General features: G+C 41.2%; 1 protein-coding gene across 7 annotated transcripts in view; it reads left to right on the forward strand.

Moving 5' to 3' along the window:
• The window catches only part of TSNARE1 (t-SNARE domain containing 1), a 472,834-nt gene extending 466,153 nt beyond the window's left edge, over positions 1–6,681 (forward strand). For all 7 annotated transcript variants that reach the window (XM_063405835.1, XM_063406108.1, XM_063405746.1 and 4 more), the window contains one exon: positions 6,293–6,681. The gene's annotated coding sequence lies outside the window, so the exon portion shown is untranslated. The remainder of the gene's footprint in view (positions 1–6,292) is intronic.
• Positions 6,682–13,862: the final 7,181 nt, after the last annotated feature.

A 13,862-nucleotide genomic window follows, 5' to 3' on the forward strand; every position in this document is an offset into this window, starting at 1 on the left:
GATGTTTCACATATTCAACATCAGGTAATTTAAAAATCTTTATGCAAATGGCCCTGCTACTTCTATAACAGCATTTGTTTTTAACAGGTTGGGCGAAATTACTCTAATTCATTACATGTCACCTCCCAGGCACTGGGCATTCCACCTTTGTGAAATGAATTTTCTCATGATCCCCGAAGTTCAGCTAGCAATTTTCACTTCTGAAATGTGATATCACCTATTATATCTCTTGCCATTATTATGTCGTCTTCTGCAGCTTTGCCTCCCAGGTGCAAATTCTGAACTGCTGCAGACCTGCTTTACGGGTTTATATGAGTACCAGTTACACGTTTCTTAAAAGCTTTGCCATGTATTGTGCACTGCTAAGACAAACCTTTGGGGGTCAGACAGAAATGCACAGGGGTAAATTCCTACTGGGCTCATGGCTAACTTCAGACATGAAGATGGAAAAGATTTGGGATTTCTTTTGGTGTAGGGAATCCCAAGGAACTGACTTGGATGGACAACACCTTTCTTGGACCCCTGAACAGTGCCTGGACTATGGGCTTGGGATTTGTTGTTGGGGTTTGGTTTTGTTTTGTTTTGTTCCCAGTATCATCTAATTTCTTGATTTAGTTTTGCTTCAGGGTTAACCTCTACTCTCCACAAAACACAGCTATATTCTTGTGATGCTCTCTGGAAATGATACCAATGCACTTTCATTAATATCTTTATCTAAAACTTCTATTTTAACAATGATCTGCAGCTGCCAAATTTCAAGAATTTCATATAAAAAATACTCTAGACTTCCAAAGGACCTGGATTTCTACTGGGGCATCTTTCTAAACAGAAAAAAGAAATTATTTCAGTGAACTTGAATCAAAGGTGGCTTCTGGGAACCGTTGATGCCATTAAGAGAATGCACAGGGGAAATAAAAGTGTAAGTGAATATTAAGCAATATTGCACGGGGTATATCATCACCCTGCCATCTCATTTTTTTTTCTGACAGAAGACTCTTGGGTTGTTAGGTCTGTCCTATTTTAAGAAGCTGCTGTTAGAATTCCAGTATAAGCAGAAATGACCAGAGTGGCTGAATGAGAACAGCAGCTTTCCTGCTGTGGGCAGTCGTGCACTAAACACATTCTGTAATGAAAACTGGACATCATTTGCTTCCCTAGAAAATTAGTGGGAAGGATTTTTTTAAAGAGATGAACTTTAACTGATTAAACAACAGTCTTTACTGAAGGCAAAATCTCATGATCATATACTACACTTAAAAAAAGGCCCAGCTAAAGGCCTGGAAGGTTTACAATGTCAGTAATGTAATTCTTAGACTAATCTGCTGTCTGATTAACTTCAGCTTCAAAGAGGCAGGAAACACCACAGGTTTTCTTAGTGTTGTGACCTTCTTCTTTCTTTCCTTGTCTTATATTTTTCTTTTCAATCCTGAAAATACATCATTAAATTTTAAGTATATAATAAAGCCATTATATCAGGCCCAGGTTGAAACCTTCATCAGAGTGATCAGAAAGGGTTTTCAGAGGCCATTCCCTGCCACCACAGATGGAGGAGATTAATTTCAAATGAGTTAAGCCATGAATTTCACCCCAACTGCAGAGAAAGGTTATCTGACTTGAGATAAATTTAATGCTGATATCCAAAGCTGGTGATCTGTTGAATCCCGAACAATGAAGCAAAGTATATTTACCATATTGTCAGGAAATGAAAATCAGAACAGTAGCAGTTACAAGGAGATGGAGCCAGAAAAATGTAAACAACCAGAGATTTCCTGCTTTCCCTTTAATACTCTCTCAGGGGTTTCAGAAATAGAAAATTTAGATCCTCATTTTACAAGATGCTGTCTCCACTATCAGCCTCACAGATTAATTTAGGTTCTACATTCACATCATGAATGAGATGATGCTGCATTTTTCAGCTCTGTGGTATTTGAAGCTACTTTGCAATGTTCATCTGAAACTATAAAGTATGCAACAATTCCAGAGGAAAGCAGATAAATAAAGTATGTTGTGACATGGATTTAATTAGTGTGAATTTACATATGGGAAGGCTTCAGTTTGAAAATATCAAAAGACAGTGGTGCCTTGGGAAAAGGTTCACCAGAACAGTGAAAAAAAATCAAAATAGGAGAAAACAAAACGGAACTATACAAAAAATGGCAAAATCAAGTCAAGGGTTTAACATTTCCTTTCTCTGGGCCGCAACTCAGGATACCTGTGCTGAGGGTCCAGCACTGGCACGGGCTCCCTCCCTGCCTGAGTTTGACATGTTGGGAAGAAGCCTTTAAATAACTCTGAAGGGTTGTTTCCATGTCCATGTTTTCAGTGCTCACCACCGAAATCCATCTGTTCATTCTGTGACTTGGCAGAGCAGCTGCAAGGACTCTCCTACGGGCCTGATGCGAGGCTGGATAAAGCCAGTGAGAGCTTTTGGATGGCCTTTAGTGAGCTTTGGATTGTCTCTCCCCTTCCACTGAAGCACAATTCCACTTGGTAATTTCATGGGCCACCTTCAGTCATCTCAGTCATCTTCTAATGATTGTCATCGCTTCACATTTTAAAGAAGCCTTCAACCACCCAAAAGCTTTGCACATATCATGGTCATCTACTGTTGATAACGGACTGTGATTTATCTGGATGAGCCTCCCCCAACTGAGAAGTTCACTGAGATTCATATCTATGAGAAAGTGTTAAATCTATATAAATTTTCAGGTGTCAAAGGTTCTATTATCACAGCTATTTACACAGTGTGATGGGCATCCTCATATTTGCCCAGAGTTCTCACTTGATTTGAAGCAACAGCAGGTAGAGACAAATTAGTTTATTACTCTGGATAATTTATCTTCCCATGAGACCACCTCTTTAATTCACAGCCAGAACAGCCCAGACTAAATAAATGAGCAGAGTCTACACTGTAATACTCAAAGAGGAAAAAGAGGCTTCTCTGAGGCTGAGGAGGACTGGAGGATGGATCCTTACCTGAGGTTCCCGTTCCATCTTTGAGCTACCACATGCCTAGAGCAGCTCTTCACAGCCTGTTTTTACAGTTCTCAGTAAAGGGATCTGTCAGCTTACATAGCATCAGTGTCCTTTTCTTATTTGCCCTCTCTCTTTATGCATGAAGAAAAAGAAAATCAAGATTAATGTAACTGTTTCCATTTAATGATTATGAAAATGATAGAAGTGACTCACAGAAATACAGATAGATAAAGCCTCAAGTCAGACATGTTTATACTGGTAAAGTTCCCCAGACATTAAAAAAAAAAACACCTAGGATATATTCCAGATTAAATTTAATTTCTTTCTTTCTAAAGATTGTTATTTAGTTCTCTGTATAGCAACTAAGACAAGACTGTATTGTCTGTGAACACAACTGCTAAAATATGCATAATTATTACTACCCAAAAAGTAAAAACCATCTTTAATAAAAACCTAAGAGTATGACAGAACTCAAACTCTCTATCAGTAACTCTAATTCATTTTTATCCTCAAGCAAACCTGAAATATATATGAAGTCTCTTGGGTTTTTGGCCCAGAATGTCTTTTAGCCAGTTTGTGTCTGGAGAACCTCTCTTGTTGCACTCCAAGCCTGTAGATCACCTAGTTCTCATTCAAATGGCTTTTGCAATGTTAAATATTTTCTCTGCCTGCAAATCAAAATTCAGCATCCCCAGTAGCTGCAGAGCCTGCTAAGAGCAGTGGCCTGTGCTTGTTGTAGGGTTTGGTTTCATGTCCAGCCCAAGGCTCTTCATCCCAGTGCTTGGAGAATTCTGTCCAAGCTCCAGAGGACGTGGCTGGGTTCTTTTTCTCCTGGACACAGGAATGTGGGAATGTGTGTGTCTGCACAGGAGCTCTCAGACCTGTGAGGAGGGGCTGGGACTGCAGCCTGGGGAAGGGAAGGCTCTGGAGGACCCTTCCCATCTATAAACACCTGAGGCAGGGGGATAAGGTGGAAGCAGGCTCTTGTCAGTGGTTTCTACTGACGGGTCAAAAGGCAGTGATCACAACCTGAAAAATACAAATTTTCTTGTGAAAACAATTTTTTGTTGTTGTTGTTTTGGATTTTGGTGGTTTTTTTTGGTTGGTTGGTTGGGGTTTTTTTGTTTTTTTTTTTTAGTATAAAATAGACCAAATTGGGAAATGGGTTGCTGAGAGTTGTGGAGCCTCCAGCTTTGGAGCTATTCAAAATCCAACTGGACACAGCTGTGATCCCCCTGCTTCATCTCCAAAATCATCATTCTGGGATTCTGTAACTTGACCCAGTGGTGAATTCACTTGGTGGTGAATGTTGTTGACTGGCACCTGCAGGAACATGATGGGATTCCATAATGCCATAAAATGGTTTGGGTTGGAAGAGACATTCAAGGTTCACCTTAGAGCTTTCCCTCTTTAAAAATGTAAAATATTAAATAGACAGAAAAGTGAGAATAGTTCCCAAGTGGAAGGAAATGTTAAATGGTTAGTCGTGTCCATCCCCTTTACAGAGCTTTTTTACTTACATGAGGGGCTTGAGCAACTCCTCTTGTGATATTAAAAGGACTTTGGCTGCTGAATTTGTGCAGCTAAATTTAGATGTCAACAGTGAAACTTTCTGCATCTGAGAAAGTCATCCTGAAGAACCCTTTGCAGTTAATATGAGTCAATACCAGCCAGTGAAATTTAGGTCAAATTGAGTTGATTACTTTATTCAAATGATCCCCACCCTAAAAACCCCTAAAAATCTTCGGCTGTATTGATTAGATCTGTAATTACTGTAATAAGAGCCTGCAGCCTGGGAGTCATTATACTCAGATAGAGGTGCTTACACCTTAAATTATCTGGGATGAATGTCATCTTCAGAAGGGTACTCGTCCCATTAGAGTGTTTCTATTGCCTCTTTGAGGTGTTTATGTGAATGCAATGCAGGAACCCTCATCTCTGCTTTGTATCTTTTGTATCTGCAGCACAGCACACAATGGGCATCTGGTTTCAAAAATATTATCTGAACAATCTTGTTATGAGCAGTTTAAAAATTAGCATAAATGAAAATATGTTTGTGTCTGTATTTGGCTGCTTTGTGTCTGATCATGGTCTATTTTAACACCTTGTTGGTTTGCAGTAAAGCATAATTAAAACAGTTTTTCTAAGGCTGTCACCTGTATTAAAAAGAATTAGAAAAAAGAAAAGAAGTTGTTAACAGTTATGTCTTCAGTAATGATAATGACAAACCAGTTTTTCATTCCTTTCCTCACCCTGGATAACAAGTTTAACTAGACTTCCTTAAAATGCATGTGTGCACAAACATACTCACTGAGGAAGCAGAGGTAGAATAAACACAAACACTAGAAAAACCTGCTGCTGTATTTCATAGTGATGCTTCCTACAAGCACACAGGGCTATTTCATGGGTGGTGAGTGCAAACATACAATCTGTGTAACCTCAGAAGTGCAAAGTGTTGATCTTGGAGGTGCTATCCTACTGCTGCTGATGTCTTTCTTAAGAAGTTTCTTTTACAGTGATTGAAGAGAAACAGACTCTTTCATCAAATTCATTTTTTAAACGCCATTAACTGTCTACGTGAATAGTGTAAACATTTTATGGTTTAGATCTACATGGTTTTGATCTTTAATTAGACATCTACAAGTCATAATGAGTTGTTCCTAGTCAGAGGAAGTGCCTAAGGTTTTAATTTCTTCATTGCGTGGAAAAATTGGAAACAATACAATTTCTCAGCTATGTTCTGCCCTGCAAAGTGCACCAGTGTCACACTCTGTCTTCTATTCTTTGTCCATTTTGCAGAAAAAAAATATTTTTAAAACTAAATGCACTTTTCTCCAGGTATGGGAACTTCTGGCATTGAAGAGAACACAAAATTTACTCTTTTCCTTGCTACAGCAGGTTATATGCTGTATTTTCTTGATGAATTTGTTTTTTTCTGTGTTCTTAGTCATAGAACCACAGAACCATGGAAAGGTTTGGGTTGGAAGGGACCTTAAAGATCATCCCATTCCAATCTCTGCCGTGGGCAGGGAATCTTTCCCTAGGCCAGATTATTCACAACCCCTTTGGATATGGTTTGAGCACCTCCAGGGATGAGGAGTCCACAACCTTTGTGGGTAATCTGTCCCAGTCTTCTCATCTCTTCCACTTCCACAATTAGCTTAGACTGGAATCAGTGAAAATCCACTTTCTTGAGCTTAATCTGCTTTTTTGACTGTGCCTTTTGGGAGCAGCCACCCTCCCATCAGTGACAACTCTGCACCAGAAGTTCCCTGGGGATCCTGTGAATACTCACCAGCTGTTCTTGGTTTTACAGAGCCTGTGGTCACCCTGGGAAGTGGAATGGATTCTCAAGGCATTGCACATTCAGGCCCCACCTCCGTGTCTGCGTTGCTGATCACGTCATATTAAACCTGCTGTAGCCAACAAGCACTAATTGTATCAAAGAAAAACTAAGTTTTATACTGTGAGTCGGTATCATTGTGAATAATTTTGCCTATTCCCCCCTCCTTCATTGTAGGCATGTTTTACCTTATGTTACAGATTTTAATTATGTCCCCTGTATCTGAGGAATTCTATTTCTTTGCCTCCAGATTTGCTATACAATGTGCTGTAAGATAAGTAGCTGTTAATCCATCTCTATTGTTTGTGGTTTTAACATGCTCCTGATCTCAAATTCTGCTCATTTAAAGCCATGAAAGTCAAGACGTTTGTCTGGTTCTTTTTTTTTTTTTCTTTGGTTACTGTTTTTGTACGTTTAAAAATTAATTTAGCTCAGACTCCCCTACTGTGCACTGCTGCTTTAGAATTTGCTCTGCTGGATCTCAGCTAAGCACTTCCACAATTACATGTGCCATTTACAACACATGAATTAGATGCTTATTTCATCCCACTCTATGCATAGAACACCATATTTATTCATGAGAAGCATGACTGAAAGAGCAGGACAAATAAAATACATTATTATGATTTTTTGGTGGCCTTTAAAAGAAACCAAGCAAGCTATGTCATGAAAAATGCCAAATCTTGCTTTAGACTTCATTTAATAGGTTTCAATGCAACCAACATTTGTGATTTTGTTCCATTTTCATCCACAATGTTTTCTCCTGACAACATGATTGAAAGTGCCATTTACATTCATCTTTAAATGTTTCATGTATTATAAATGCTGTTTTCCTCCAGTAAATAAAGCATTTTAAAAAATGGTTTTAATTAAAATGCCATAAGGATTAGTGAAGAGAATTAACAAAATTATGTATTTTTTACTCTTTTAAAGTAAAATCTTTTGGAAAAAAAGAAAAGTAAAATCTTCCGACAAAAAAAAAATTTCTTATCAAAAAAAAAAAAAAAAAAAAAAAAAAAAAAAAAAAAAAAAAAAAAAGGAAGAAAAGGAATGTTACCTCTGTATGTTATGGGGTTTGGGGTACTGTGAAGTTTTAGAAAAGAATAACAAATGTTAAACTGGATTCTCCCCTGCACTGATTTCAGTGACATGCTCCCTTTCCAAAAAGCTGGCAGAGTCTTTCATCAGTAAAGGCTGAACACAGAAAATGCTCAAAGAAATCTTAAAGGTGCTTAAGCTCATTCAGCATCAAAACTGTGAAACTTCTTAAATCAGCACAGTCAGGTTTGGAGAAGAAACACAAGGCACAGTTTCTGGTGACTTTTCTTTAAGTATATAAAATCTACCTAACTGGATTGGTATATTAAATATTCATTAAGTGCTATTAAGAAAAGCTAATGAATACAGTGATACTCTTCTTCTTTTTCTCCAGCCAAGCTTCATGCTGGCATGAAATTAGAAATTATGACACCTACAGCTTTACCTTACTACAGAGTTTACTTCTGAAATAGAACTCTCCTCTCCACCCCAAACTCCAGACTGGCTCCATCAGCAATTTGGCAAATCCTGCAGAGATGAAAATAATTTCATCTAGTTAGTGAGAGCTGAAATGAACCCAGCTCGTAGCTGATTGCAAGCAAATATTTTGAGAGCTTTGAGCTGCATTTGAACAAGGGATCCAGGACAAACAGTCCTTGCCCAGTCACTAATCCCATTCATTAGGAGCTCAGTGATTACCTCATTAGTATGACTGAGCTTTCCCCGAGCCAGCTCACACAGCAGATCATTTGGCACTGATGACCCAGGTAAAGAATTTCTCCTCTGAAAGTACAGAGGTTGCCTGGCTTCAAGCAAGGAGGAAGTCATGTAGCAACAAAGACAGGCTGTTGTGTATTATAGACTTGGTCATAATGGTAAATGTCATTTAAAAAACCCAAACAATTCATGAGGTCATTATTAAGCAGTATATTCATGCTAAATCATAGAATTAGAAAAAGGTTTGGTTTGGCAGGGACCTTCAAGGATTGTGTAGTCCAAGCCCCTGCCACAGGGACCTTCCTCTATCCCAGGTTGCTCCAAGCCCTGTCTCAGCCTGGCTTTGAACACTTCCAGGGATGGAGCATCCACAGCTTCCCTAGGCACCCTGTGACAGGGCCTCACCACCCTCACCACAAATTTGTTCCTATGTCTAATCTAAATCTATCCTCCCTCTTAAAACCATTGCCTCTTGCCCTGTCACTACACTCCCTGGTGAAGTTAATCACCAGGGTGTGTAGTGTCTTTCTTATAAGCTCCCTTCATATATTGAAATGGTGCCATAAGGTCTGTGCAGAGCCTTCTCCTCTCCAGGCTGAGCAGAGGAACACCAGCAGCAGTCAGAGTGAGAATGTGTGAGGAACAACTCTGCAGACACCCAGGTCAGGGAAGGACGAGGGGCAGGAGCTGCTCCGGGTGCTGGAGCAGAGATTCCCCTGCAGCCCAGGCTGCAGCTGAGGCAGCTGAGCCCCTGCAGCTCTTGGGGGTGCACAGGCTCCTGGCAGGACCTGTGACCCTGTGGGGAGAGGAGCCCACGCTGGAGCAGGTTTGATTGTCCCCACAAACACCCCAGAGGTTTGATTGTCCCCACAAGCACCCCAGAGGTTTGATTGTCCCCACAAACACCCCAGAGGTTTGATTGTCCCCACAAGCAGCCCAGAAGGCTCAGCCTGTTCCTGAAGGACTGCCCCCCATGGAAGGGACCACACTGGAGCAGTTTGGGAGGAAGTGCAGCCCATGGGAAGGACTCACACTGGAGAAGTTCCTGCAAAACTGTCTCATGTGGAAGGGACCCCGCTCTGGAGCAGGGGAGAAGTGTGAGGAGTCCTCCCCCTGAGGAAGAAAGATCAGCAGTCAGATGAAGTGACTGCAAGCCCCATTCCCTGTCCCTCTGCCCCACTGAGGAGGAGCAGACAGAGGACTGAGGAGTGAAGTCAAACTCAAGGAGAAGAGAGGAGTGGGGGAAGGTGTTTTGACATTTGGGTTTATTTCTTATCATCTTGCTCGGATTTCATTGGTAACAGATTAAACTAAGTTGAGTGTTTTGCCCATGGCAGTAATTGCTGAGGGATCTCACCTGACCGGGTGCAGGATCTTGCTCTTGGCCTTGTTAACTTCACACAGTTCACATTTCCCAAGCCTGTCAAAGTCCCCCTGCCCAGCATCCTTTCCTTTTGGTGTGCCAACTTCACAAACCTGCAGAAGGCTGCTTTCAGTCCTGTTGTCTGTGTCACTTATAATGATATTAAATCCTGCTGTCTCCAATATGGACATCACTTGTTACCAAACCAATCATTTGGACAATGAGCCATTGACTGCAAGCTTTGTTGCAATTGCAAGTGAAGATTTATTTTCTATTTCTGTAGTCACTTCATGAATACATTTTCCTTTGCCCTCTTCATGGAAAATAGATCCAACAGTGCCATGAAGCAGCTGGTTTTGTTACTGATGCTTTGGGAGAAAATTCAGGCACTGTTTCCTCCTCTTTACAATATCTCTGGCAGAGACACAGAGTTCAAAGATTTCCAACAGCAGGCAGTTCAATTTGGCAGATCCTGCAAACCACCATGGTGTAGAGGGCTAATTGGTAACAAATAGGTGAGAATGGGATATGACAAGGGAAAATTCTAATAAAACCTCTTTGCAAAGACATTATGAGGAGCAAGAGCATGCTGGCAAGAGCGGAAGAGAAGTTAAAGAGATCCTGACAAAATCAATTAAAAAGAGGCACGTCAGAGGCATAGTGAGCTAAGTACCCAGTTCAATTATTAAGTTGTCAGGTCCTCTTAGTCTGGAGTGGAATAGGAAGCAGTTTTTCCTCTGGTGCCTTAAGGATAAATGGAACATGAGAAAAGAAACCAGTCTGGATGCCTTGTGCTGCTGTTGGAAAACCATGCAGGAGCCAGGGAAATTTCTCAAATATGAGATTTTAAAAATGACTGTTTGCCAAAGCTGAGTCCACAAAAGGAGATAGATCTCAAAACTGATAGTATGGCACATGCCATCAATTCTTCAACAATTTCTAGACCTTTTCTCTCCTTTTATGACACATGTGAAAGATTTTAGTGCTTGCACAATTCCAGGAGTCGGAATTTGATGATCCTTGTAGGTCCCTTCCAACTCAGGATATTCTATGATTCTGTGAATTCTGCTGTGCTGGGAAAAAAAGGCTGCTTGAACATAGCAGGAGGAAGCCTTGAGGAGCCTTCTGTGCCTTCATCAGCTCAAGGTAGGACATGAGGACAATTTTACTGCCTCAGCTCAGTGCTACACATCACGCACTATTCTGTCTCCAGCACTGGCCATAAACAAGGAAACAGGAGACAGAAAATAGAAAAAGGACCTTTGATCTTTTCTCCCTCATAACCTCACAGTCTTCAATCCTAATTTTTCCATTGAGGGGATTTCCTGGTGATGTTGTGGCTTGAAAACAAGTCTGAAAGATCTACTACCAACAGAGGGAAAAAAAAATCCACAAAATCCCAGGGTTTGTTTTGGTTTTGTTTTTGTTTTTCTCATTTTACTTGGCTCCTGCTACTATAATTTCATATCCTTTTTTTCCATCCATTGACAAAAGATGTTGACAGTCTGTCTCAATACACCCTTTCTACCTCATCCTAATTTCATACCCTGTTAAACAGAGGATATAAACCCCAAAGAGAGAAGATTTAGGTTAGATATTAGGAAGAAATTATTTATTATAAGGGTGGTGAGACCCTGGCACAGGCTGCCCAGAGAAGCTGTGGCTGTCCTATCCCTGGAAGTGTCCAAGGCCAGGTTGGATTAATCTGGTCTAGTGGAAGATGTCCCTGCCCATGGCAGGGGTTTGGAATCAGATGGCCTTTAAGGTTCCTTCCAACCCAAACCACTCTCTGATTCTGTGATATGCTGACTTTTAGACAGCCCCATCCAGCTGAAAGGACTCCAGTTTTATCCTAAGCTGTTTTGTGCTAGCAGGGGACCTGTTGTCTCCTGTGCATTTTGATCCAAAGCCACCTGAAGTTATTGGACATGTCAAGCATTTTATTGCTCTTTGACTTATTTTAATAACTTCTTAGGCAAAAACCAGAGAAAGTCACAAAACTGAAAATGCAGTGATTGACACATTTCTACACTTCAGCATTTCGCACCTCCAAAAGCGGATGCAGTGAAAGCAAAGAAGGATGGAGCAGGTCAGCAGATCACTCTCTAACAACTTATTAATCTGCAGTTCTGTCAGTCCAAGGGGACTTGAAACAGTAAAAGTGGCTGCAATTCATCCATTTAGTTTAAGTGCGTTAACCCACATAATGAGGTGCAGTCTCTTCCAAGGCAGCAGCCCAGAGCATATTAATGATCCCTCACATGGAGTCTGGGCTGTGCTGCTCACGTGCTCACTCATTACAGGCTTCCACACTGTGGAACTGAGCTGAACCTAATTAGACCACAAAGAAATATGGTTATAATTGGTCTGGGGCAGCTCAGTAATATGTAATAAGGAAGTTTAATTGGCTTCTTCTTTGTTTTACTGGTTCTAGAATTTATTGTTTGCTTTGGACACTGGGCCAGCTCCACCTTACCTTGCCATGGAAAGCAGATGAATCAAAATATCTTGATGATTAGTAATTTGGTTGTTGATTATACACAGCAATAGCAGAAATTGCTGAGTTTCACAATAAAGGACAAGGATTCCAGATCCTTGGATTCTGTCAGTAACTGGAATATCCCGTTTAAGAGTATCAGACAGCATTTAGAAAATGAGATAGGTCATTGTTGCTTGGTGATCATTGTTTCAGTGTAATGGAGATATGACCAATGCCAAAATCTCTAATCATCATAGCTAGAAATTATAGGTATATGTCAAAATTAAATTAGAACCTACCACCAAGGTAAACATGGTTTTGGTTGCTATAAACAGAGCAAGGAAGGTCATGTTGTGAGGGTTCAGGAAAAATGTGTAGGAAAATGAATATTTAAGACATCATCTGTTAGTTCCATTACAAATTCCTTCCTTCCTTCCTTCCTTCCTTCCTTCCTTCCTTCCTTCCTTCCTTCCTTCCTTCCTTCCTTCCTTCCTTCCTTCCTTCCTTCCTTCCTTCCTTCCTTCCTTCCTTCCTTCCTTCCTTCCTTCCTTCCTTCCTTCCTTCCTTCCTTCCTTCCTTCCTTCCTTCCTTCCTTCCTTCCTTCCTTCCTTCCTTCCTCTCCTGAGACCATTTTAAAAGTTAAAAGTGACATTCTTCTGCCCCTGAAGTGGAATATTTGAAGAATCAGAAGTAAACACTACTAAAAATTAATTCTCACCTCTGGTGAGGGAGTCATACCTGGGGTAATTCCTTAATATCCCATCTTGAAATCACTTTTCAAAATGTTTTGCTTGAATTTTCAATCTCCTACTGCAAATTCTTCCCGCTCCCTTTGACAGCCTAACAGGATCTCTCTGTGCTCAAGAATCACAAGAGTACAGAAGGATATAGTGAATCATCCCTGTGCCAATTCTCCTTTTCATTTCAAGGGGAAAAGCCAAAAAGTTCATGACAGGCATAGCTGGAGCATCCTTTTCTATCCTTTGTTCACACAGCTTGTAGATATGAATGAATGACTTTGTAGCAAGTATTTACTGGACAAAGTTGGGCATTATATGGATCACTACTACCACTGCACTGTGTGTCTCAGGAGGTGACACAGCTTAGAGACCCTGCAGGGTCTGGGTGTGTTTGTGTAGCTGCAGAGGTGCTTCCATGCTGAGTGTAGTGACATCCCTGCGGGACTTGAACTCTGGAGGAGAAAGGAAGCACCTGTAGAGACAAACCAGAGAGCCCAGGGGACTCTGGCTGGTGCTGGCTGCAAAACATCAAAGCAGGATCAAAGAATCACAGAATGGTTTGGGCTGGAAGGGATCTTAGATGTCATCTAGTTCCAACCCCTGTGCCATGGGCACCTGCCACTGTCCCAGGTTACTCAGAGTCCCATCCAGCCTGGCCTTGGACATTTCCAGGGATGGGGCATCCACAGCTTCTCTGGGCAACCTGTGCTAGGGCCTCACCACCCTCACCATCTTCTAATAGCTAAACCCTATTCTTCATCTTAAGAATGTCATCCCTCATCCTAGCTGTTTGTGCCCTTGTGAAAAGCTCCTCTCCAGCTTTCTTGGATCCCCTCCAGGCACTGGAAGGGGCTCTTGGGTCTTCCCAGAGCTTTCTCTTTTCCAGGCTGAACAACCCCTGGTCTCCCAGCCTGGATTCATAGCAGAGATGTTGCAGCCCTGGGATCAACTCAGTGTCCTTCTCTGGACTCATTCCGACTGGTCCACATTTTTCTTGTATTGGGGGCCGTGAGATTTGGCCACAGTACTGCAGGAGTGGTCTCACAAGAGCAGAGAAAAGTTCACTGAAATGAGACCCCAGGAGGGATTACTGCAATGCTCTGTCTAACTGTGGCACTGTGTAGTATCCAGTTTGCTCACACACTAGATAAAGAAAGAAAACAAAGCAAAAAAAAAGATTTCATGGAGAATGTTGATGCACCAGAA

This window comes from Prinia subflava, chromosome 1, assembly GCF_021018805.1.
Source record: "Prinia subflava isolate CZ2003 ecotype Zambia chromosome 1, Cam_Psub_1.2, whole genome shotgun sequence".
NCBI lineage: Eukaryota > Metazoa > Chordata > Aves > Passeriformes > Cisticolidae > Prinia > Prinia subflava.